We start from the raw sequence: 25,093 nt of genomic DNA, 5'->3' as shown, positions 1-25,093 counted from the left end.
GCCACGTGGTTGTCAAATGAGAGATTGCTATCAACTTGGGTCCCCAGGTCCCTAATTACTTCTTCTGTACTTAATGGATTACCACCTATGTGGTAATTTGTGGGCACTTTGTTTTTGCCAAAGGGGATGACTATACACGTTTTGGCATTTAGCTTGAGGCCATGGCTCTGGCACCAGTTGTCTGTTTCTATGAGGCCCTTTTGGAGGATGCTTGTGTCAGCTGGAGAGTCGATTATGGCGCCCAGTTTGCAGTCATCTGCGAACTTGGTCAGCCACAGTCCTTCCGTGTTGGCCTGTACCTCCAAGAAATATATACCGAACAAGAGAGGTCCCAGGACTGAGCCTTGTGGGACACCACTTGTAACTGGTTTGGAGTCTGACATGGCTCCAGCAATTCTAACCATGTGGGTTCTGTCCTTGAGCCAGTTTGCAATCCATCTAGTGACATAGGGGTTTATATTTAAGCTGGTGAGCTTATCTATAATGCCCGAGTGGGGTATTGTATCGAAGGTTTTTGCAAGGTCCAGGTAGGGTGTGTGGACCACCTTCCCCTCGTCAATGGCCTTGGTGACTGTTTCAAAGAAATCAACCAGGTTTAAGAGGCAGGATCTGCCCTTAACAAAGCCTAACTGGGTAGGATCCAGTGTCTGTAGGTCTCCAATATCTTTATTTATGAGGTCCATGATGATCCTTTCCATAGCTTTGCAGACCAAGCTAGTCAGTCTTATGGGGCGATAGTTTCCAGGATCCGTTGAGGCACCACCTTTATGGAGAGGGACCACTGTTGCTGTACGCCACTCTTTGGGCACATATCCTGTAGTAAGGCTGAGATTGAACAGTAGTTTTATGTTTGGGTTTAGCTCTTCTTGGAGTTCATGTAGGACGCAGCCCAGGACACCGTCTGGTCCCATTGATGTGTTTTCTGCTTTGGAGAGGGCGGCACTTACCTGAGCATCTGAGATGTCAGGGGGGCAGCACTCTGCTGGGATAGATATTTGCTCTTTTGGTGGGGGGGGGGGAGAAGTTTGCGCTGAACCTGTCAGCTAGGATTTTGGCAATGTCTGTGGGTTCAGTGTATTTTTTGTCATTTTGGACTAATTCTGAGCATATCTGGGAATTACCACCCAGGTTCCTAACATAACTAAAGAAAGCCTTGTGATTATCCTTAGTGTCCTGTGCAATCTTTCTCTCGAAGCTGACCTTAGACAATTTTATGAGTGCCCGTAGTTTTTTGCTGATACTGAGAACAGCTGAACAGCTGTAGCATAAATTCCTTTGCCTGAACCAGACATTGCCAACTGCAAGTGATTAGGAACCACTGATCTATACAAGGAAGCACAATTCCTCGGATAAGCAGGATGAGATCCAATTCTGCTATACACATTGGGAACATCTCAGGAAAAAGGACTGGAGAGCCAGAAGGTGAAGTTCTAAAGAGGGAATGACTGGCTTTTACATGGAAGTGAGAAGGAACCCCTAAACGCTTATTATAAGCAATGCAGCCCAAAGGTCCAAATATCACATCCAGTCTTCCCTTGACAGAGGTGGACAACTGCAAAGTGATCAAATTGTCCTTTAGAATACAGGTGTTTATGACACTCGGGTTGAGAATGGGCTTAATTTCCCCAGTCTTTATAGGCACAAAAAAGAACAGGAGTAAAACTTCCTTGCCCCACTGGGTTGGTATTTCAGTAGGATATGGACAGCCCTTTCCTAGAGGAGTTTTAGCATACCTTGGTGTATATTTTGCAATAAAAAATCTCTGGCCAGTCAGAACTATAGGGGGAACAGGCAGATAAATTAAACTAGAAACTACTAGATCAGAAAGCCTGTGCAATGATGGTTTGAATTTGCTTCATGTAGAGACCCACAGGGAGAGTCTATCTCCTAAAGAAAATGGCCTAGCTAAGAGTCAGTGTTGCTTCTATATACCCTGAAACCCATCCTTCCCTTCCTGTGCAGTCATTTACCTATGCCTCTTAATACAGAGGATACCTAAAACTTGTTCCAACAGCCTTGTGCCCTACTAGATACCTGCTAACCTGATCTTGTGGGACTGGATGAACAAGGGTCATTTCTGCGACACAAAAGATACTTTAGAAACAATTAACTTCACAACTGCAGCTGAACAATTTATCCTTTCTACTGTGACATTTAAATGACACATTCCTGGAACCAACAGTAGGCCTCCAAAGTAATTTTATAGGGCTGCTTTGAAACTGCTTGCGAAGCATGTAAGGTGGAGCTATCAATGTTGCTGCACAGCAATGTCAGACTTTTCTGCCTCATCTATTGCATTACATGCTACTCAGGCTAAAAATAACCAAGCACCATAGCTGTAGCTACTGAAGCCTTCACATTCTCTCACTACTAACTGGCAACATGACTGCTGCATTGCTAGCCTCATCAAATAATTCACAATGAAATCTTAGTACCTCTTGTAATGCGAATCAGTGTCTTTAAAGGTCAAACTGGAAAGACATGCATGTTCACTTCCCAAGCCAGTCCAGAACCTTAGACTCATGTCCAGAGAATGGGTAGCCTACACTAGTGGTGCTGTGATTTCCTTCTATATAATACGGCAGACAATACAATGCCCACTCTCTGGGAAGACAAAAAAATGATGTTTGCTGTTCTAGAAGCATTAAATTCGATGGCTGACTTTTGTGGCACCACTAAGTTCAGAGAGAGAAAAATTTCTCCTCTTGAAATGCTGCTGCTTAAATCTCAGTGTCAGTGCTGCCTTATAAAACTACAAATTTATCACTATCAGGTAGATTCCAAATGGTACCAAAATTTATAGCTGTAAAGAGAAGAATCTTGCCCGGATACTGATTTCAACTAAACTATGTATTTATTGGGGTGACGTACAAAAAACAGGTAAGTGCCTTCATCAAGCACAGAAAAAAAAATACTTACTGATTGCATTACAATGAGTACAGTTATTTTCCAGAAAATAACTACCTATAGGTAAGGCAATCTACTATCTCAAAACTTTGGACTTTGGTCAATCATTATAAGAGGAAGGAGTTCCTTAAACAACAAGGGTGATCAAGTGATATAGTGACCTGCAAACAAACAAGATACTGCCCATTTATGTCAAGCAGAGTGCCTCTTTGGCCCTCTTCAAAAGGAACATTGATGATTGGATGGGAGATAGGAAATTCACCCCGGGGATCATGTCAGTTGCCCTGCTAGACAGGGGTCCAGGGAAGTAAATACTGTGGGAAGAAATAGCCAGGGAATTGTTATGGCTAGGCTTGTATAGGCCCTAGGGCCGATAGTCTAGTACCAATCTATGAACCTATGAACAGACCAATAAGGGAGAGACCTAAAGCTCCTGTGGGTAAGGTATATAATCTTATGCTAAATTTCCTGCCGATCAGAACCCCCCCCCCCACCCAGCCAGCTATGTTCATCCATCACTGGTAAAACATATTTCTTCATACTCATCCATAAAACTGGTTCTAAGCAGGTGTAGCCAGTTTAGTTTGATGACCCACTGAGGCCGTTAAACTCTTCCTCCTAATTTATTAACTAAATCTCTATCCAATACATTCCAGCAAAACAAGGACCAGCATATGGAAAGGGATGGACTCTGTTAGATGTTTTGTTTAATTATTTCCATAGTTTTTACTACAGTGTAATTTTAAATTGATTAGAATAAATTTGACAAATAAAAGAGCTTTTTTTTTTTTTAACATCAGCCCAATAAATACATAGTAATTTAGTTTAAATGTATACTGGGTCTGGAGTTTTATTCTATTTACACCTAAAAGTAATTTCTGGGACTGTCTGTAATCTATACAATATTACTTAAATGACTACAAGGAGTCCCAGAATATCCTGTTTAATCTCAAAATTACAAACCCTTAATGAGGTGATTTTCCCCACACAAGATGAACCCATGGCTGATGGTCTATGCTTAATTGAGTGTCAGACATGAATAAATTTATACTCGTACTTGGAACTATCTGAATTCAGCAGGAATGTAGTATACAGCCTAGGCTAGCATGTTGGGAAAATTTTACAAAGTACCCCCAACATGAAGACTTGAACAGTAGAATTTTAAGAGAAGATAAAATTCTTTCTAAACTTCACAGTACTACAAAAGTCAACTGGTGGAATTTTAATAGTTAAACCAAGGATTGAGAGCATGTCACTGGCCTGGAATAGTTGACTTATGCTCCCACTATAACAGCATATGGGCATATTTTCCTTCTAGAAACAGGAACCATGGTATCAGGGTGTTCCCAATTAAGAGCTTCCAAATCCTTAAAGATGTCCTCAGTGGGGTGGGGATTCTACAACACAAGCTATAACCTTTTCTGAGAAGGGAACCACATTAGACAGCAAATGTCTTTTCTTCTATATCAACTAGAATACCTCACCAAATGTGAGGCCATCCAAGTAAGAGGGAAGGCAACTTCTCCATGAACACAATCTTCAGAAACATCACAATGAAGCTTCAACTTAGTACTGCAGTACTACAATAATCATTTAATTTACCTTTTATAGACTGGCGCCACAGATAAGGACAAAGGCCTTCTTGAGGACCAAGAGTATGCGGTGGGAGGAAAAAAAAAAAAAAAAAAAATCTGGGAAAATGGAGGCCAAACATTGATCCAGTTCCTGAAAGAGAAATACTTCAATGGAGAAAGAGAGACTCAATGACCTCAGCAAAGGTGATGGGGCTATTGATTTCCATATGGCTGAAAACTGAGGGCTAATAACACCATGGCCAGAAATGACAGACTTAAAAAAAAGGCCCAGCACTGACAGACACTGAAAATAAAATGTATTATGCAACTCTGACAAAGGAACATAAGTCCATTCACCTACTGCATGTAAAAAATGAAAACAAGAAAGCTGATGAGCCAATATTTGTGTCCACTCAAGCCAACCTGACACTTTGGTACCACAGAACAGCTATCCTGACACAAGGAGAACACCAAAGACTGCACTATCTGGACCACTGCTAGTCGGTCTGAAGTATGAAAGGCTGGTAACCTACATGATGATTCAAGACAGAAATAGAAAAAAAGGGACTAGAGAAGGTCTGCATGGCTCTGCATAGGACAGTGTCACCAGACCCAGCCAAGCAAGTGAAAAGATCAGGGTTTATTCTACTAGAATCTGAGGAGAGATATGGCATTTGATGGTAGCAGCAAACTTTTTTTCTTAGTCATTTATAAGGATCTCAAGACACTGAAGTTTCTTCTAAACAGACAGTGCAGATACGGCATCAACTGGCAAAAGTTTCTCAGTGTCATCTCTAGCAAGGTGCATCTAATGCTACCACGAGGTCCCGGGCTGATTCCTGGTCAGCTACTACAATCACAAGGAAGATGGCATGGGTGTGAACCAAATATCAAACTAGTGAATCACAAGTGGAAAGATCAACAATGTGGGTGACAAAGCAGGCTCATTTTCCAGATGCCAGAGCTTAGGGTTTACTAAGTGTAGAAGTCAGTATCAGGGGTGGCAAGAAATTATTCCTTTTATTGTCTCTCTCTTTTAAATGACTGCAAATCCCCCCACTTTAGAGATGTCTACCTTTCTGGGAGCAAGGTGAGGAAGCAGACAAAAGAGCCAAATTCCATTAATTTCTTTAATCTGCCATTATGGCATATCCACAACATTGAGCTATTATCAGACAGTGGTCTTGTTATAGCACACCTGGCAATATCAGGTGTCATATGAAGGTCCTACACAGGTGAAGTACTTTAGGTACAAGTCAGCAAATAAGATGCGTTTGCTGCAGAATCAAATCTGCTAAGAAGTACGGAGGCTTCAAAAAGGTACAATGACCAGAAAAATAGAAGAGTGAAAACTGCTTGCTGAATCGCAAATCATTTCAAATGTGTATTCAGCTACCTGGGACTATATAAATATAGCACAGGACCAAAGCTAGCAGACTGAGAAAATCTGACTGGCTGAGCAGAACTTAGTGGCAATATCTCATCAGGTCTGCGCTAAACTGTAAAGCACATGTTTCAAACTTCAGGTTTTCCCTCACAGAAGCTGAAGAGATGATCTTCTTACAATTTGGTTTCCTTAGCAATATTAGCCTCTGATGAAGATTTTTAAGTACACAGATTTTGTTTGTTAATCAGAATAAAGTTAAAGTTGTCTGCTTTCAGCAGACAAGAAAATATTGCTGACAACTGTTTATGACAAATATACACAAAAACAGGACTGTGCACCCCAAAACTTCTTGAGGTAAACAATTTCTTCACAGGAATGAGTATGAAGGCAGAAGGAACAACAACAACAAATTCAACCCTAATCAAATAATGAAAAAAGTCTCATCACGGCCAACAGTGCGTTCAGAAGATGTAATCCTCACGGAAAAGGATTGCACTAAATAAATCAGCTTTAAAATAAAATTTAAGCTCTCAGGCAATGCTAACTACGTTCATAAAGCAGAAGCACCTTGTGGCCATATGATAAGATTTTACTGGTTGCAATGACCTGGTTACTTAATGCTCAAAAGATTCAGCTAGCTTGATGTTGGGGGATGTGGCACAATCCATATATATACAGTTAAGAAAAGGATATAGGACATTTCTGATAAAACAGCTACTTTTGGCTAAGCACAACAGTCAATTTTCTGAGCAAAGATCCATAAAACTGAGGTTTCCAAAGTTCCAATTCATCTACCTCCTAAATAAGAAAAAAATTAAACAGGGTGTTTAACCAGAGACACACTAACTACCATCCTAACAGAAGTGCAGTACAGATCAAATATGTACAAATCAAAGAAAACAAAAGAAAAGTTTTAGTGATGGTTAAGAAAGTTAATCTTTAATTAGAAGTAACCAATTACACTTTAAATATTTCATGACAAAAAAATTAACACACATTGAAATATACATTTTTCTTTTGCAATGCAACAACAGTTAGTTCTTCCCTGTGTGAAAAGATTGTACCACTTTTTCTTCACTTTCCATTTAGTTGTTTCTCCAACTAAAGAATTACAGTGACAGACTTTTCCTGATCACACTTCAAAAGAAGCAGTGTACATCTATCATTCCCTTTTTATGATGTAAATAAGTTTGTCAAGTTACCACAAGCAACGAAGAGAGTTTTACATTTACCCAAAACTTAAACCCCTTCACAGAAATTAGCTGTCATTAATCCAAAGGACACAGCCACTCCCCTTGCATGCCCTGCTCAGTGAGGAATCTCTTCCCAGAAAACTCTTGCATTGTTTCTTACCCATGATTCATTTCAGCTTCCTCACCAAGCTCCAGTTTCTTGCAAAGCTATATGCAGAACATACATACTTACCTTACACAAACTAAGGAATGAAGTGAGGGATGGTTAATGAGGATTGAATATTCAAACTGAATTTTCAAAGCAGATCTAATATTATAGTAAAATATACAACTGCGAAGGAGACTTGCTCCTGTGTAGTCAGCCCAGTGAAACATATCTATTTTTTTATCACTACAACCCCAAAGGAAAATCTAAACTTTGAAACAAGGCCTAGACATAATGATGCAGCAGAAAACACCTAGAGATGCTTGCTTTTCCAAAAAAAAAAAATCTGCAGAAATCTGCAGTTGCAACAGCTTTACCTTACTAAGCTTTCTGCAAAAGGAAAATACAGTCTGGAAGCCAATGGGTCAGACTAAACTTAATGACCTTGTACCTCATTTTTGAGAACTGAGGGAAGCACAGCTGCTTATTCTTCTTGTAAGATCTGGTTCATTCCATTGAATGCCTAAAGTGTTGTCTAAGGACATCCATACAATGCAAAAAGTACTTACTGAGATTTGTTTACTAGGGTAGTGCACTGATCAATACCGACCAATTTCAGGCACAGCCCCCATGAAATACAAAACATTTCACAAACAAAAAATACAGAACTATAAGCAATAACAGAATAGTTCAGACTAATCACATAGAAAAAAAATGTGCATCTGCATTCCAGTGAACAAGCACAGTGCAATGTACAATAAAGCCAAGTGTAACACAAAATATATGCATTCTAAAGTGGGTCAATCTTCAGTGAATCTTGAGAGAGGAGACAAGACTCAGAATGGATACAGATTAGTTGATATGCCTTGCGTTAAAGCAGAAGAATCTGGCTTGGATGAAAAAGTGTTTTTTGAGGAGGATTCTGAATTTGGAACAAGTGTTGATTTTCTTAATGTTGAAGGAGAAAGCTTGCTAAACAGTAGGTGCCCGAGAGGAGAAGGGATAAGCAGTGTTGTGGAGTTGGTTCTACGGGTAATGAGAGTTGTGTGGCTTGTGAATAGTGTCTCAGGTTTATGAGGTCATCATTTTGTGCAGTCTAGCTGCAAGTGGAGTAAATGCATGGAATTGGAGTAGTCTGTAGAGTTGGGATCCTAAAAGTAGGTTAGACATTTGGCTTTTTTTTTTTTTTTTTTTTAGGGCGAAAATGTTACTCACTGAGAGGTGATTTTGTAATGAATCTCAGAAAAAAAACATTGTAGCTACCACTGTCATTATGGAAGGAATGGTCTGCAAAGAAACTCACACTCTCTGTGAAACAGCAGATATAGAAAACTTGTACAAGATTTCCATTTCCAGAATCATTGTAGCTGATAAAAAGGTCTTCAAAACTAAAAAAATTCAATTCTGCAGATGCTACCTGAAACATAGAGAGGATAGTTTGTTTCTCCAGCACAAATTACAAGCCCCAGGGAGGAAAACGCTCCCTAGGGCTTTGCAGACTGTGGAAAATCAAAGACAATGAATCCTGCTGGAAAGAAAGTTTATGGCAGCCAAGCACACCTTAAATGTACTCTGACAAATGAGTAACTACAGCCAAAGTCAAAATTTTCTATCAAACACTGAAAGACTAAACACATTGAGTGAAAAGGGATCCAGGCACAGACATAAAGCCCATTTGGAAAACAGTTTCCACTTGTGCTAAACTACTTGTGAGTGGAAACTCTCTGACCAAGGACAAAAAAAAAAAAAAAAAAACGTCTTACCATAACGTTCCATCTGTGTTGTCTATCTTCACTAATCCTTGACAGTGGGCTTGGTTCCAAGCCTGGGAACAGACTTGGCCATTTATTCCAGCTCATGCCTTCCAAACTCTCAGCCAGGCACTACCCATAGTGCTCCTCTTGAAAATTACCTCAGATAAAGTTTGCCCAACATAGTAGAAGACAGACAAGCAGAATTTATAGTTAAATAATAGATATAATATCAGATACCAGGTATGTGTCCTTAATATGAAGCTAGCTATGGAAAATCTGGTCCACGAAGAGTCTCAGGTTGGGGGAAGGATGGTGGGGATGTCAAGGATTAGTGAAGATTGACAACACAAATAGAACGTTATGGTAAGTCATAACTTCTTTATCTGATGTTGTCAATCTTCACTGAATCCCTGACAGTGGGACAGAGTCTCCAGCTACTTTAGCCTTGAGAGGTCTCACGGAAGAATATTTCTAAGCACCATCGAGCCAAATGATGCCCGTCCCCTCCAGACCTGGTCCAATTTATAATGACTAATAAAGGCATGAGGAGAAGACCAAGTGGCTGCTGCACAGATATCTTCCAAAGATGCTCTGGCATGAAAAACTGCGGAAGCTGCCATTGCTCTTGTTGAATGGGCTTTAACTGGATATGAGAGACGAATGTTATGCAACCTTTAAAGCCATTTGGCCAAGGTAACCTTTGAAATAGGATTAGCAAATGAAAGACAGGAGAATGCCACAAATAATTGGTCAGATTTTCTAAAATCCTTTGTTCTGTGAAGATAGATATGTAACTATCTGTGAATGTCCAGTGAGTGAAGGGCATACTCTCTTTTATTAGAAAAATTATGGAAGAAGGCTGGTAGTTACAGAGTTTGGTTAATGTTAGATTCCAAAACAACCTTTGATAAAAAGTTTGCATTTGTCCTAAGGGCAACCCTATCATTGTGAAATATTAAATAGGGAGGTTTGTAGGATAATGCCTGAAGCTCAGATACTCTTCTGGCAGATGTAATAGCCACCAAAAATAAACTTTTCCCAGACAAATATCTTAAGTTACACATCGCTGATGGTTCAAAAGGATTCATAGTAAGGCTCTGAAGAACTAAAGTTAGACCCCAAGGAGGAATGAGTTCCTTAAATGGAGGTCTTAACATTAGGAGTCCCTTTAAAAATGCTTTATAAAGTTTGTGTGACATTAGAGATGCACCATTAAAACCCATATGAAAGTTGGAAATTGTGTCTAGATGAACTTTAACTGTTGAAGCAGAAGAACCAGATTGGTAAAGGGTAGCCAGGGAATCCAATACCTTATGAATAGGACTGGTATAAGGGTCTAGTCCACTTTCAAGGGCCCAGATAGCAAATTTTTTCCCATTTACATTTACAAAACTTCCTAGTAGAAGGTTTGTGATGAGCAACAATAATTTGTCACACAGGAGAAGAAAGGGAAGGATGCCTGGCAATCATGGGAATTGGAGAAGCCATGCAGTGAGCTTGAAGTATTGGAGATTTGGATGAACCATGATATCTGGATGGGACAGCAGCTCTGGAGCTGGGTCTAGAATCCCTGGTTTCTGAAGAAGATGAGGCCAAAGGAAGGGAAACGAAACCTGTCAAGGCCAGAAGGGGACAATGAGGATTGTTGAGTTCTCCGACCTTTTGGCTTTCTTTAGAAACTGGGATATCAAGGGAGTCCAGGGAAAGGCATATAGGAGACCGGGGGGACAACTGTGGAGAAGAGCATCTCTGGGCGACTCCCCAGATGGGGTGATTAGGGCAAAGTAACTGCTGCACTTGTTGTTTAGGGGGGACACAAAAAGGTCATAGCAAGGCTGGCCCCAGTGATGAAAAATCTTGTTCGCCACCACGGGATTTAGAGACCACTCATAAGGCATGAAAATGGTTCTGCTCAGTTTGTCTGCTATCACATTGGAGCTCCCAGGAATGTGCGTTGCTGTAAAGTGGTTGGAAGAAATCATCCATTGCCAAACTCTGAGGGCATTTCGACACAATGGGTAAGATTTGGTTCCCCCTTGTTTGTTGTTTGTTGATATACCAGACTACTGACATGTTGTCCAGCTGAATAGCTATTGTCCCTAGAGGAAGGACATCTTGGAATGCTTGCAATGCTAACAGCACTGCCTTCATCTCTAGAACATTGATGTGCAAATTGGCTTCTAATTGGGACCACGTGCCTTGGACGGTTTTCCCCAGATAATGCCCCCCCACCCACCCCATCTGGGAAGCGTTTGTGGTCACTATGGCTTGGGGCTAGGGAAGAATGAATGGCCGACCCAAGTGAATCTAATCACAGTGGAGCCACCACCTGAGATCCTGTTTGCAGTCATTGGTAATCAAGATTAGGCGAGACATTGGTAGGTGCATGAGAGACCATTGGGAAGCAAGTAGCCATTGCAAAATTCGCATGTGATACCTTGCTAGGGGAACAAGAATGACTGATGCTGCCATGGAGCCCAATGTTTGTAGGACTAGCCTTGCTGGAACCCTTTTGTTTGGTAAAATTCGCTTGACTTGTGATCTGATTTGTTGAAGTCTTTCTGGATGGAGTGAGGTAATTCCTGAAACAGAGTTTAAACTGGCTCCAATAAACTAATTGCTGAGCAGGTTGCAAGCTTGATTTCTCAAAATTTATGGTTATACCTAGAGACGTACAGAGGTGTAGAGTGTAGTCTCTTGCCCATTCTGACACCTAGTGGTAGTGGTAAGGAGTCAGTCATCAAGGTAAAGAAATACCTGAAATCCTAGCAATTTGAGATGAGCTGCCACTACTGCCATGCATTTGGTGAACACCCTGGGCGCTGTGGTGAGACCAAAGGGTAGCGTTCTGAATTGGAAATGACTGGCTCCCAGCCAGAAGCACAGATACCTCCTGGAACTTTTGTCCATTTTTATAAGGTAATAAGCACCCTGAAAGTTTACAGACCACATCCAATCCCCTTTTTCCAAGAATGGAAATATCAACTGTACAGAGACCATCCAAAAGCTGGTTTACTGAACTACCTTGTTGAATTGGCTGAGATCCAAGATGTGTCTCCAGTCCCCTGTTTTTTTGGGCACTAAAAAGAACCTTGAGAAAATCTGGGATCCTGTTTGGTCTGATGGGACTTTTTGGATAACTCTTTTGTCTAGCAATCTTTGAATTTCTAAAGCTGCTGCTTCCCTGTGACAGGGTGGTACATCTGGGAGTTTCTTCTGGGATTACGGGAGAACTGATAATGGTATTTTGTAACCTCTGGATATTATTCCCTACACCCATTTGACCGTATTTAATGTTTGCCAGGCAGATTGGTGCAGAGAAAGTAGTCTCCCGACTGCCTCCAGAGCAGGGCAATTGGGTATCCATTAAGGGGTGCTGATAGGAAGTACCAGAGAAAGATACTCTGGACTCTTGGTTCTGCAGTCCATTTCTGCCTCTAGGGCAGTGTCTTCTGTTACTTCCCATCTCTGCCCCTGGGAAAGTCTTTGCTGCATGAATCCTGGAAAGGCTGTTTAGATTTTTTAAACCATAGTCTCCCACTTCTTTGGTTCCTAGAGTAGGGGCTCTGAGGAGAGGAGAAATGTATGCCTATGGCAGAAAAAGTCTTACCATCCTTTTCACATCTGGCTAAAGTGTCTTTAACCTTGGGACCAAAAAGGGTTGATCTGTCAAATGGAGCATTGATGAATGACACTTTGAATGGCTCTGCAAAGTTGCACAAGCGCATCCAGGAATGCCTTCTAATGGCTATCCCTGAACCCACTGCTCTGGAAATCCTTTCAGCTGCTTAAGCAATCAGCCTCATGGACAAGTTAGAAATTGCAACAAGGGTTGCTAGCTTAGAGGTAACTTTATCCCATACCCCTTCAGTCACTGCTCCTTCGAGGGTATCTGACAGCTCCTTGATCAGATCCCTCTGTAGTCTTGTGAAGTGTGCCATATAATTCAAGGACCTGAAAGCAAAGGTCATTAAAGCATAAACGTGCTTCCCAAATCTATCCAAAGTTATAGACTCCTTGCTAGGAGGATGGATAGTCGAACTTTCCATCCCTTTTTATGGCCGCCGTTATCACCATGGCATCAACGGGTATTCCTTTAGATCAGTGAGGTTCATCCTTCGGCCTCTTGGGGATCGGCTCAAGGAAGACTCAAACACCCTGCCAAAGGATGCAGCAAGTCTTTTTCAAAGGCAACCTGATAGGAAGTTTCACTTAATATTAGTTCAGCAGTGAAAACACTTGTCTAGGCCAAAACAGGGTTGCTTAAAAACACCTTGACCATGTGAAGCTTAGCCTTCTAAGTGAATTTCAACATCTTTTGAAATGTGCTAAAATAAAGCACCAAGGCTGGCCCTGGAAAAAAGCATCCCTGCTTTGACCACTGAGCAGAGGGATCAAGAGATAAAGTCCTGGCACAAGGCACTGGTCACAGAGGCTAACAGGTCACAGAGTTAGGAGGAGCATCATTTCAGAAGCATCCGGCCAGTGGTCAGACTGAGTAGCCACTTATGACATTAAAAACAATGTTGGAGCCCGTCAGCAAGGAAGTGGACTATTCTCTGAATATACATGGCAGTCAGAAAATTACGAATACAGGCTAGCCTTTCCCATACTTTCTGACTCGCAATAAATGGGTTATTACAACCTCATACCACCTTTATTTGTTACCTTATTTTCCAAATGAATCATGAATGCTTCCAAAAGGTGGCTGCATTGTAGGGCCTGTAGGTTTCAACTTCCAACATGGTTGCACACTGAGCAACAGCTTAATTTCAGCTTTCCCGATGTGTAAACAGAAACTGAGAAAAAAAAGGGCCACTGAAACTGTTACTTGGGTAAAATGTAACTAGTAATTACACTTCCTGGATGCCAGCAAAGAAGAAATTTAGAGAACCCAAAAGTCACCTAGAAAAGTTGGAGAAAATTCTTGACTGGAAAGAATTCAGCAACTGTTCAGCAAAAAGCAGTTCAAGTTTTAACTTTCATACAGGAGAATGTTTCCAATAATTTAGGGGAAAACTATAATCAGAGGTGTGTACAATAAATGAAACACTGAAGGACTATATCAACTAAAATAACAAATGACTGAAGAAAATAGAAAAAAGCTAGCTAGAATAAATGATAAAAATGCAAAAAATCAGAGACTGAAATGAAGAAAAGACTGGCAGGGTATAAGTCTTCTCAAGAAAAGCCATTTCAAAAATATAGCAGAGTTAGAAGGCAGAACATGCAGAGAAAACCTAATGTTTTCTGCTGCACCACAGAAACAATAAGCAACTAGACTGGATGTTCCAAGCAGGATTTGTTAATTAAAAGACACATTTTCTGTATGGTCCAAATCTGTCCATAAGAAAGCAGCCAAAACCTAAATCAGTAAAGATAATACCAACAGGAAAAACTTATACTGACAAAACTATGGCAAAAAATAAAAGTATTAAAAACTGAGACAAGTATTTGTGGAAAATGATTATTCACTGTACACCAGACTGAAGACAAGTTTATCCAAACAATCAAGGTGTGTGATATTCAAGTGGCTATATCCAGTTGTCTTCAGAATATTTTTCTGGAGGATCGATGGCATTTTTTGACAAAGAAAAAGCCAAGAAGGAAACATTTATCCAACAAACAGTGAGCCAGCAAGCAGTAGACTCTGCTTCTCATTCTTCTGACAACAAAACTCAGATGGGCAATGTCAGTAAAACCTTTTTCAGTGTTTTAAAGAAAAAATGCTTGAGAGATGGACAAAAAAAGCACAAAAGTTGACTAGAAAAATTAAGAGTACATTGGACTTGAACTGGAATATGGGAGATGGAGATAAGGAAGACCAGCAACACTGAAATTAATGAATAAATGGAAGACTATAAAGCATAAATCGCAAGAGACACATTTGGATAGAAATGAGCGTGTGAATTTGACAAGAAAATAATCTGAGGATGGATATTCAGCTGAACATTGGACAAGTGAAGTAACACTAATTGCTAAAGGGGCATCAACATTGATAGAGGAGGGGGAAAAAGATAATGTCAGGTTTATGGTATTAAGGAACTACTAGCATGGAGGGAGGATTACACTGACACATTTATATTTCACTACAAAACACTATCATGGAGCTTAAGAAAATTTTGGGAGAAATAATCTGCTTTCAGCAAGGATTATTACTTATACGTGGGGACTGGGACATGATTTGCAATAGTGAGGCCGTATCGGAGGACCAAGAAGAGAAAATAACAAAAGAAGGTAGATTTCTAAAGAAATTTACGAAAATATTTGGCATGGAAGATGTGAAATCAGTAGTAGGAACCAGGATACTTATTTTGCATATTCCCCAATGTATAATAACTGGGCTAGGCTGGATAGAAATTATATTTCTCAATATCATGTGCATTTAAAAGAAAGGTTCAACACATCCAGTCAGCAACTCCAAAAATTTCACAAATAGAAAAAAAATTGCAATAAAAATACAGAGTAATGAAGTAAAAATGAGACAGTGGCATTTTCTACTTACCTGTTAAAGAGAGAGGAATTTAAGGAATGGGGGGTAATGAAAATTATTTGAGAGTTATTAGGGAAGACAGAAATTTCATTAGAAGGGATAGTTACTGAATGAGATAAAATAAAAATGAAGTTTAAAAACAGAGTAGAAATAAAGGGAAAATACATGTCTAAGTAGTAACAGAAACTATTCAGAGTGGCTAACAAAGGTTAAAGTATTATAAAATAAGGGGAATCTCACAGAACAAGAAAAGAAACTGCTCAATGCAAAAGGGCAAATAAGGCCGTATTTGGATAATACGTACGAGTTTAGAATGACTGCTGTTAAGCAACTAATTTTTTTTGACAACTCCAGAGCACAATTTGAAGCAAAATGACTTGGGCAACAGAAAGTAGAAAGGGTCATCACCAAACCTAGGAAGCCTATAATAAGAAAAATAACCAAAGATCCTATAAGGGTATTAGAGATAGTTCAGAAATTTTATGAATATTTGTATAAAGCAAAAAAATTTTGAAATCAAGAAAAAGTGATGCAAATATGCAAGCAACACTTAATTAAACCAAGGTTACATGAAGACAAGGCTGAACAACTAATATTCGAGACAGGGGGAGAAGAGATAAAGTGTTAGTCTACAGGGAAATCTCCAGCAACAGATAGAATTCCTGGGGAAGTAAGGAGGAGAAAGATCTGGAAAACTTTGTTTAATAGTATTTTAAAAGGAGGGGAAGCATCAGCATCTTGGCAGATAGCCGTGGTGGCTGTATTACCCAAAGAGGGCAAAGACCCTTCAGAACCAACTTCATATATACTCGTTTCAATATTAAACCCTGACTATAAAGTTTGTGCATCTATACTAGCTAAAAGAATGGCAAAGGTATTACCAAAATTGACAGATGTGATCAGTGTCATTTTGTGGAAGGTAGGCAAACATCTGACATAAACCAAACAATGATGATCCAGAAGGAAGCAGAATGTAAGAAAAAAAATGTTGGTGGTGGATCTTGATACAGAGAAAGAATTCATCAGAGTAAGGGGAGATTTCCTGGGAGGGGCAAAGGAAGTACTTGCATTCTTGGTGCAATAACATAGCTAATTAGGAGGTTATATGAAGGATCAAAGGCAAGCATTAAGGTGTGAAGGTTCTTCTCTGATATGCTGTATTAGATGAGCCAGGCAGGGATGTTCTGTTTCCTTTTGTTATTTACCTTATATTTAGAGCCATTGGCAAAGAATGAAGGAACTCAGAAATTCAAGGATACAATTGGTATGGTAGTCAAAAAACTGACTTTATTTGCAGATAACATTTTGTACATGATACATCCAGAAAAGGACAATTGTGTTGTGGTACACCTTTAGACACTTTCAAGTCTTTTCAGGATATAAAATTAAAGATAAAACAAAGGCTATAGCAGTAAATTATATAACCAGACATGAAATGGATCAGCAATACCCACATTTATGTTAACATAAGGTTAAGTGTTTAGATGTACGAGTTAAAAAGGATTATCTTATGGCAGCCAAGGATATGTGGGAAGAGACTAAAGAAAATATAATACAGAATATGAGACACTAGAACCCCTTGCTTAAGGATATGGTTATAAGATACATGCTGTGAAAATGTTTTTAGTCCCTTTACTTTTATATATAGGTCAGACATATTTTTATCATCCTAAGGAAAAGTTGGGACAATAATAAATAAGGAGGTGAAGAAGTTATTTGCAGGTGAAGGAAATTTGGGAGGTGAATGGTCAGATTTAAATGAGGCAAGATCATTCTCCCTGTAGAACAAGGTGGTCTAGGATTACCTGATTTGTATGACTATTTTAGAGCTATGGAGTTAAGGCTCATACACATACAAGCAGAATGTTAAAAGGGTGATGAAGCACAAGGAGGAGTTCCAGAAAACAAGGTTAGAGTACGATTTTTTATACAGATCTTTAAGAAGAATAAGAATGACAATACACATTATTATAGTCATAAAGTTAGAACTAAGTCAATATGGGAAAGGAGAAAAGTAGATTACATCAATAGGGATGAGTGCAAGTAGGGGGTACAGAAAATAGGACAGATGGGGCTGAAATTTAGTGGAAAAAAACTGACAAAGGAACTGAGATATTGTGAGCAAATAACTGGAGGGGGAAAGGTAACAGAGTGGGATGAGACCAAGCAAAAGTGTGCACTGCAGGTTAAAGATTGCCTTCCTTACCAGAGACTGATACCAGGGTACAGGAATAGAGAAAGGGATATGGGAGTCCTAAGTGAACGACCAGCTCTAGTAAAGTTTTTAGTAGAGTCTAGAACAGAAGCTACTGTTAAAAAGGGATAATTAGTAAGGCATATAAAATATTGCATGGTAAATATAAGAATCTATCACAAAACGTTAGAAAAAAATTATGAATTACTTTTTCCATCTCTCTCTTCTCAATGGAACAATGGAATGATATATGTATGGCTTCCAAGTATGCAACAAAGACCAGAAATGTTAGGATATTTGTTGGAAGTATTTGCATAGGTATTTTTATACCACAAGTAGACTTCAAAAAATGTCCTCAGAGAGGTAAAAGCTGGAGGTGTGATGGGAAAGAATGGTAACTGTCTGATGAGTTGCCATATTTTAAAACTATTTTACAGAGTACTCAAACACTGGATTATATTAGATCAGCGAATGCTTAAACAAGCGAACACTGATTGATCGACCTCATTTAAGCGAATGGTCAAAATATCGAAGCAACAGAAACATGAATTTTTTCCTAGGGAAAGAATTTGGTTGTCCGTTTCTGTTGCTTCGGTATTTTCAGTGCTGTGGTGGAAAGTTACGGGTCAGATTCAGGTAAGTGTGCGATTGTGTGGATGTGAGTGTTAGGGTGGGTTAGGTGAGTTAGGGTTAGGGCGTGAGTATGTGTGCGATTGTGTGGACATGAGGGTTTGGGCGGATTTAGGTGAGTTAGGGTTAGGGAGTGGGTGGGGTGAGTGCGAGATAGTGATGGACCTTAGGGTCAGGGTTTGGGTTAAGATAAGTGGATAGTTAGTGGTGTGTGCATAGTTTAGTGTAGGGTTAGGTGTCAGATTTTAGGTGTATGTGTGTGGATTTCTGTTTGGTGTGCTTGTGTTGTGTAGGGAAAAAAAAATAACTGATCTGACAGTTCGAGATTGTAAGCTTTCGCTTACATAAGGTTGATCAATCAGCGTTCACTTGTTTAAGCATTCACTGATCTAATATAGACCCTCCTGGAGCTTCTGTGCATTTTTATGTGATACTAAGCATCCTGGAGATCTAACGAGCACATCCAGTCACTCTCTTGCAAGTACGGCATGATGAACTGTAGTGTGACCATCCAGAACTTTTCTTTGGCAACTGACAGGTTCAGGGTAGAGAGGTCCAGAATGGGCCTCAAGTCCCCCGTTTTCTTTGGCACCAAAAAGAACCTGGAGTAAAAGCCCGATCCGGACTGATCTGGGGGGACGGTTTCGATGGCTCATTTTATTAGCAGCTTGGAAATTTCCTGTGCTGCTGCCTCACTTTGTGTGGGTGGTACACCCAGGAGGTGTCTGGGAGATATGGGGGAACCCACAAAGGGGGTAGGGTATCCTCTGGATACAATCTGAAGCACCCAGTGGTCCATTGTTATGGAATCCCATGCCGCTGGGTGCAAGGACAATCATCCCCTGACTGCCTCCAGAGTAGAACAGTCGAGCAACCTCTCAGGGTTGCTGCCCAGGTCTGTCCAAGAAAGGTTCTAGAGACCTAAAGTTCAGTGGACCCCTCTGCCTCTAGGCTGGCGTCCATTCTGTCCCCCTCTGCTTCTGGGGAAAGAAGAGCCCTGAGTGTACCGGGAATACTGAGACTTCTGGAACCACATCTTCTTTTGCCCTCTCTGGTTCCAAGAAAAGGACCTTTGAGGGTTAGAGAAATGGATCCCAATGGCAGACAGTGTCTTCCTGTCCTACTCACTCTGGACTAATGTCTCCTTAATGGTCTTACTGAAGAGTGTAGAACTGTCATAAGGGGCATTAGCAAACAACACCTTGAAGGGTTTGGAAAATTGACATAACCTGAGCCAGGCATAACACCTCATGGACACGCTGGACCCAGCTGCCTAGCCACTCCTTCCATAGCATGGGAGCGGAGTCGCATGAATGTGTTAGATACTGCCTTTTAGAGTGGCCATCCTCGCGGAGAATGAAGCCTTGTCCTCCTACGACATGGACTTGAGGGGGAGACTCCTCCAGCTCCTTTACTAGGTTGTGTTGAAGTCTAGTGACATGGGCCAAATAGTTCAGCATCTTGATCAAAAAGGTAGCTGAAGCATACACCCGCTTCCCTAGGCAGTCCATCATCCATGACTCTCAGTCAGGAGAGTGGACAGAGGAACTCTCCTGGGCAACTTCCTTCTTAGTGGCTGCTGCTACCACCATGGCGTCCACTGGGGAGCCCTTATTCCAGGATGGTCTATCAATGGGGGGACTTATCTGGTCAATTTGGGATAGGCTGCATGGTGTCCGGTTCCTTCCATGCCCGAGAGGTGACCAAATCCACCAAAAGATCCATGGGAGGGGACACCCAGGAAGTAGATGGGCCCATGCCGAAAGCCTCCAGGAACACAGACTCATCAGAAGAGAGTTTGGGGCAGACCAACTCCCGCGGCGCAGGATCTCCATGATGTCTCCAAAGTAGACATCCTCAGGAGGTGATCTTGGGGAACCCTCTCCATCATCTAAATCCGTGTTCTCTGTGAGGGACTTGGGGGAGTTCAAGTGCCTCCTCTTGCACATATGCTTGTGAGGCACATCTCCGGTGGGCCTCTCCGGGGGATGCTCGCAAGCCATTTGTTCCTAGGGGGGAACAGTCTGGGGCTCTTCAAGCATGGGCTGTCCCTCTGGTAAGACAACGGGGACCATAGACAGAGCCAAGGGGGTCTGGGAGGAGTCTGAGGGGGTGGTCAGAGGTCTCGATCCAGAGAGGACCCTTTCTACCACATCAAATGCCAAAGGAGAGGGAACCTCCTGGGAAACCAATAAGGAGGCTGGTCTCCCCGGGTCTGACACGAGAATCAGAGCTGGGCCTGAGGTGGATGGAGCTCCCAGGGAGGGAACCTGGCCCAACAAAGTCAAAGCCAATGGAAAAGGTTCCACTCCCTCGGATCCGACACCCAAGCTCTGGCTCCGAGAGCGGCTTGGATCCAAATTGCTCCAGGCAGCTGTCAGCGTCGAGGAAACTGGTACCATCGGCGCTGACTCCCTGACCAAAGCCAACCTCGGATCCGAGTACCCCGAAGCCGAAGGTCAGATCAGAGAAGGAGAAATGGGTTGAAAGAAAAGAAGTGAGCTCCCCCCTCCAGGATGGGGGGGCTGGCAAGACCCCCATCTGGATTTGTGTATGGATAAAGCACCTCATCATCTTATCCAGATCCATATCAGACAAGGAGTGGGTAGACCGCAACGAGGCCATGGACTGGCAGGTAGGGATAACGAGGCCCTAGAGGTAGGATGTGTCTCCTTCGGCTCCGAGCAGAACCTCAGAGATCGGAGCAGGGGGGAGTCATGGGTCCCTGGAGTTTTGCTGGGTGAAGTGAGGTCCAAGGACCTCGTCCCTCTTTTCCCTCATCTTTGACTCTCTCTCGCCCTTTCTCTACCTCTTTTCTGCTCTGCTACCACAGGCAGAGATGCAGGAGTTTGAGTCCCAGCCTGGGAGGGAGGAGAAGACAGTGGAAGAGAGGAGGGAGAGGCACCCACAGCAGCTGGTGTGACTGAAGCCGAAGACAAGGGAATAGAGTCAGAAGGAGGAAGAAGACCTTTGAGGACCAACTTGGCCTTCCAATCCTTTAAGGCATGGGGGTTGAAGCCCGCACAAATGCTACAATCCACACTAAGGTGGGCCACACCCAAGCACAAAACACACAGAGTATGGCCATCTGCTGGAGAAAGCTTATGGCCACACTCTGTGCAGCACCTGAACACAAGCTTTTCAGCCATGCTAAATTAGAAAGAAAGCCTTAAAAAAGATAAGCAAAAGCTTTCTAAAAAAGATCACACACACAAACCCACTCACCATACTAGTCTATAGAAACAGTGAGGGGGGAGGGGCACCACAGAACAAACTATACTAACTACCTAAAAGCACTGACTCACGACGACAAAGCGATGGGGAGGAGAAGGGGGTACCTATGCTAACCAGAACTGATGAAAAATAGAAAAAAATTTAACTCGCAGAAAGTTTAACAACCCACTGCTAGCTGGAGCTCAGAAGACACAATGTAAAGCAAGTTGTGGCAAACAAGATCTGGGAATGGAAGGCAGTGGAAGTGTATTATGGGTAAAGGGGAGGAGTCTGGAGCTTGAAGCTGATGCTAAAAAAATTTGCCAGCTCGGATCCAATATGGATCCGTATCCCACAGGTTGAAAACCAAATTAAATAAACTACTTCAGATTATGTTGTTTTTCTTTTTTGTTAATGTATGGTGTGCCCATATCTTTTTAAATAAGAACTATCTTTATATCACTTATGACATAGGCAATCCTATATTTATATAAATGAAAACCAAACATATTGCCATAATCTTAGTTGCAAGCATTATACATCACAAAACATACTGACAATTTTAGTTGCAAACATTATACATCACTTATAATCTACCCAATTACTGCCAGTTGAACATTACATAGCTCACTCAAATCCTGCCTTTTTAAACCTCATTCTTCCCTGTATGTATTGTTCACACAATTGCCTTTTTTCTATGCAATTTGCTCCTACCCTTTTCTAAAGTTCCCAGTTCCAGTTGTTTTACCTCTGTTACTATCTTCATTACTTTTAGTACTGATGTTTTACACTGATTTCTATTTTCTACTAATTGCTTTTTTTGGCAGCCACCAGAATTAGACTCAGCAAGGTCTTACTATGTCTATGCAACTCCGATTCTGTATCATAGCTCATAAAACTCATTTCTGTAGATACACGAATAAAATACCCTAAGGAAGCCAAGAATAAATGGATGACCAGGTAGGCTGCCTTAATAAAGGTACAGTGGGATGTTGGTGAAGAAGCTGGGCTGCTGGTAAAGCCTTGAGAAAGGCTGTGCGTACCCGAATGCTTGTGGTTGAAGGCTGAGTAAAGCCTTTAGAAAGGCTTAGTCGTAGTAGTCGTAGTTCCGGCTGGTCAGGTCGCCTGCTGAGAGGAACCGCTAGTGTGACAGCTAGAAATCAAAGATGAAACACACAGAAAAACAGGCAAAAACAATGTAAATGTGGCTCGGCTAAGGAGCTCTGCTCGATGTGGTGGCAAAAAAATCAACGTAGTCGAAGTTCAGATTCTAGAAGGTCATACTTTATTGAAGTAAAAAGTACCAGAAGTACAATCACCATCAAAGCGTAGTTCCTTAATGGAAAAAGTGATCCTGAGGATTTCCTTTTATAAGAGTACCTGGGGGTGTGTCAGTGGGAGCCAATCAAGTATGGGTGAAAAAACCTTTATTGTAATTGGGCACGCCAACTTGACATCATACCTTACAATCTGATAGGTTAGATACCCTGAGCCAGCTCATACGAGGTTAGTAACGAAGCCTTTCTAAAGGCTTTACTCAGCCTTCAACCACAAGCATCCGGGTACGCACAGCCTTTCTCAAGGCTTTACTGGCAGCCCAGCTTCTTCACCGACATCCCACCATACCTTTATTAAGGCAGCCTACCTGGTCATCCATTTATTCTTGGCTTCCTAAGGGTATTTTATTCGTGGACATTTTTCCTCCTCTGCATAGGAGCTTGAATACCCAGGTCCCACAGACAATCATTTTCCTGCTGGACATTTCTATAGATACACTAATTTGCTCACCCAGTATCTCTTATACAGTAGTCTGTATTGAATCTTTAAAGTTAGCCATCTCCTTACACTCCCAGAAAATATCTTCTTAATCACCTCTTTCTTCCCCATCACACCTCCAACATTTGCTGTCTACCCAAGGAAAAATACTCTGGAGTCTATTTGGGGTATAAAAATAACTAAATAAACATTTCCAAGCAAAAATCCAAATTTTTCTGGATTTTGTTGCATATTTGGGAGTCATACATATATATTGTTTCTCTGTGAATTGCTTATCCAATCTCTCTTCCCAATACTTTCAAACCCCTTGTGATTAATTCTTATAATTATCATGCAATATTTTATATGTTCTACTAATTATTTATTTTTAAACAGCAGCTTTTGTTCTAGATTCTAATACAAATTCTACCAGTGCTGGTCTTTTATTTAGGACCCTCCTCCCCATTTCTTCCTCTTTGACTATACTCTATCAGTCCTTGATAGGGAAGGCAATCTCTGGACTCTTCACATTCTATTACCTTTCCCCTCTAATTATTTTCTCCCAATATCTTGGCTCTTTTGCCAGTTTTCTCCAATACATTCTAAGCCCCCTTTTGCCTATTGTCTGTATCCCTAACTGCAGTCATCCCTGTGACACCAGCACAGCTAGAGGGTTCAGATCTCAGCCAAGAAGTCAAACCAAAACCTCTAGTACCCTCTCTGTCCAACCAGTGCTTCATGTCCCTGCCCAAGTAGCTGACACACACACACACACACACACACACACACACACACACACACACTGAGATTTGGTTTATATACAAACACACAGACACTCCTGGAGAAGGCTGGCACAGGTTCTCCAGCTAAAAATATAAACCAATGATAAAAATAAGTTAAAAGTTCCACAAAAGGGTTTTAGTAGCCCAAAAAGACAAATGAAGTAAGTTCTTTTGTCTTGCTTCAATGAACAAAACTTCTTCAGACAAAGATCCCATCACAAACACATCCATTTAAATCAATTAAAAAAATCACGTGACCTATTTAAAGCTTAAAAAGGTAGGTCCCAAAAAACATATATAAATACATTTCCATATCCTTTTAAAAAAACACAAAATAGAAAAATGCGACTGACCCAACAAGACTATAAACCAATAGGTTTTCAACATAATCAAAAAATTGGAATGATGTAAACAAATGACATTAGTGTACAAAAAATGTACAAAAAAATATACAAAATAGAAAAATACATGTATGTGTGTTCACCTTCCCTATAATGGGGGAAATAAGTAAGCCAACACTACTTTTGTAGACTTCTTAATTTTAAGATACAGGCAAAGGAGCATGCATCATTCAAGCCTGGTTGGCTATGGGGATTTTAATTTTATTTGGCCACAGTAATTTCTGTGTCTCTAATTTTAAGGTAAGTGGGCCTCCTCTAGGATCCTGTCCTATCTGGTCGATGACTCTAAAGGTAAAGCTATGCTCAGGGTATTCATGCACATGTTTAGCTAACGCGTTCTCCAACTTTAGTTTTTTAGTTTTTTAATGCTATAAATATGCCTTCAACCTATGGTCAGTTTTACTGACGTAAAAGCAAGGACACAATTTACAGGTAGCTAGACAGACCACACTTTTGGACCTACAATTAAACCTTTTCTTACAGGAATATCTTTTTCCTCTGATAATAAAAGTTTTTCCAACCTCCATATATCTATAATAAGGACAGCTCTCACATTTGTACATACCAGGGGACGTCACTGTTGTTATCCTTCCCCTCTCTAACAAAGTTTTCAAGTTGAGGCCCCTTCTATAAACAATCCTGGGTCTCACCTCCCCAGTGAGTCC

General features: G+C 41.0%; 1 protein-coding gene across 1 annotated transcript in view; it reads right to left on the bottom strand.

Annotated features, from left to right (window-relative positions):
- NT5C3B (5'-nucleotidase, cytosolic IIIB) overlaps positions 1–25,093 on the bottom strand; it is a gene marked incomplete at its 5' end in the record, with an annotated part of 732,004 nt that overhangs the window by 550,409 nt on the left and 156,502 nt on the right.

The sequence above is a fragment of the Protopterus annectens genome, chromosome 13.part0 (assembly GCF_019279795.1).
Source record: "Protopterus annectens isolate FY-2018-M chromosome 13.part0, PAN1.0, whole genome shotgun sequence".
Classification (NCBI taxonomy): Eukaryota; Metazoa; Chordata; order Ceratodontiformes; family Protopteridae; genus Protopterus; species Protopterus annectens.
Note: the sequence above shows the minus strand (reverse complement) of the source record. Positions and strands in the feature narration are given on the sequence as shown.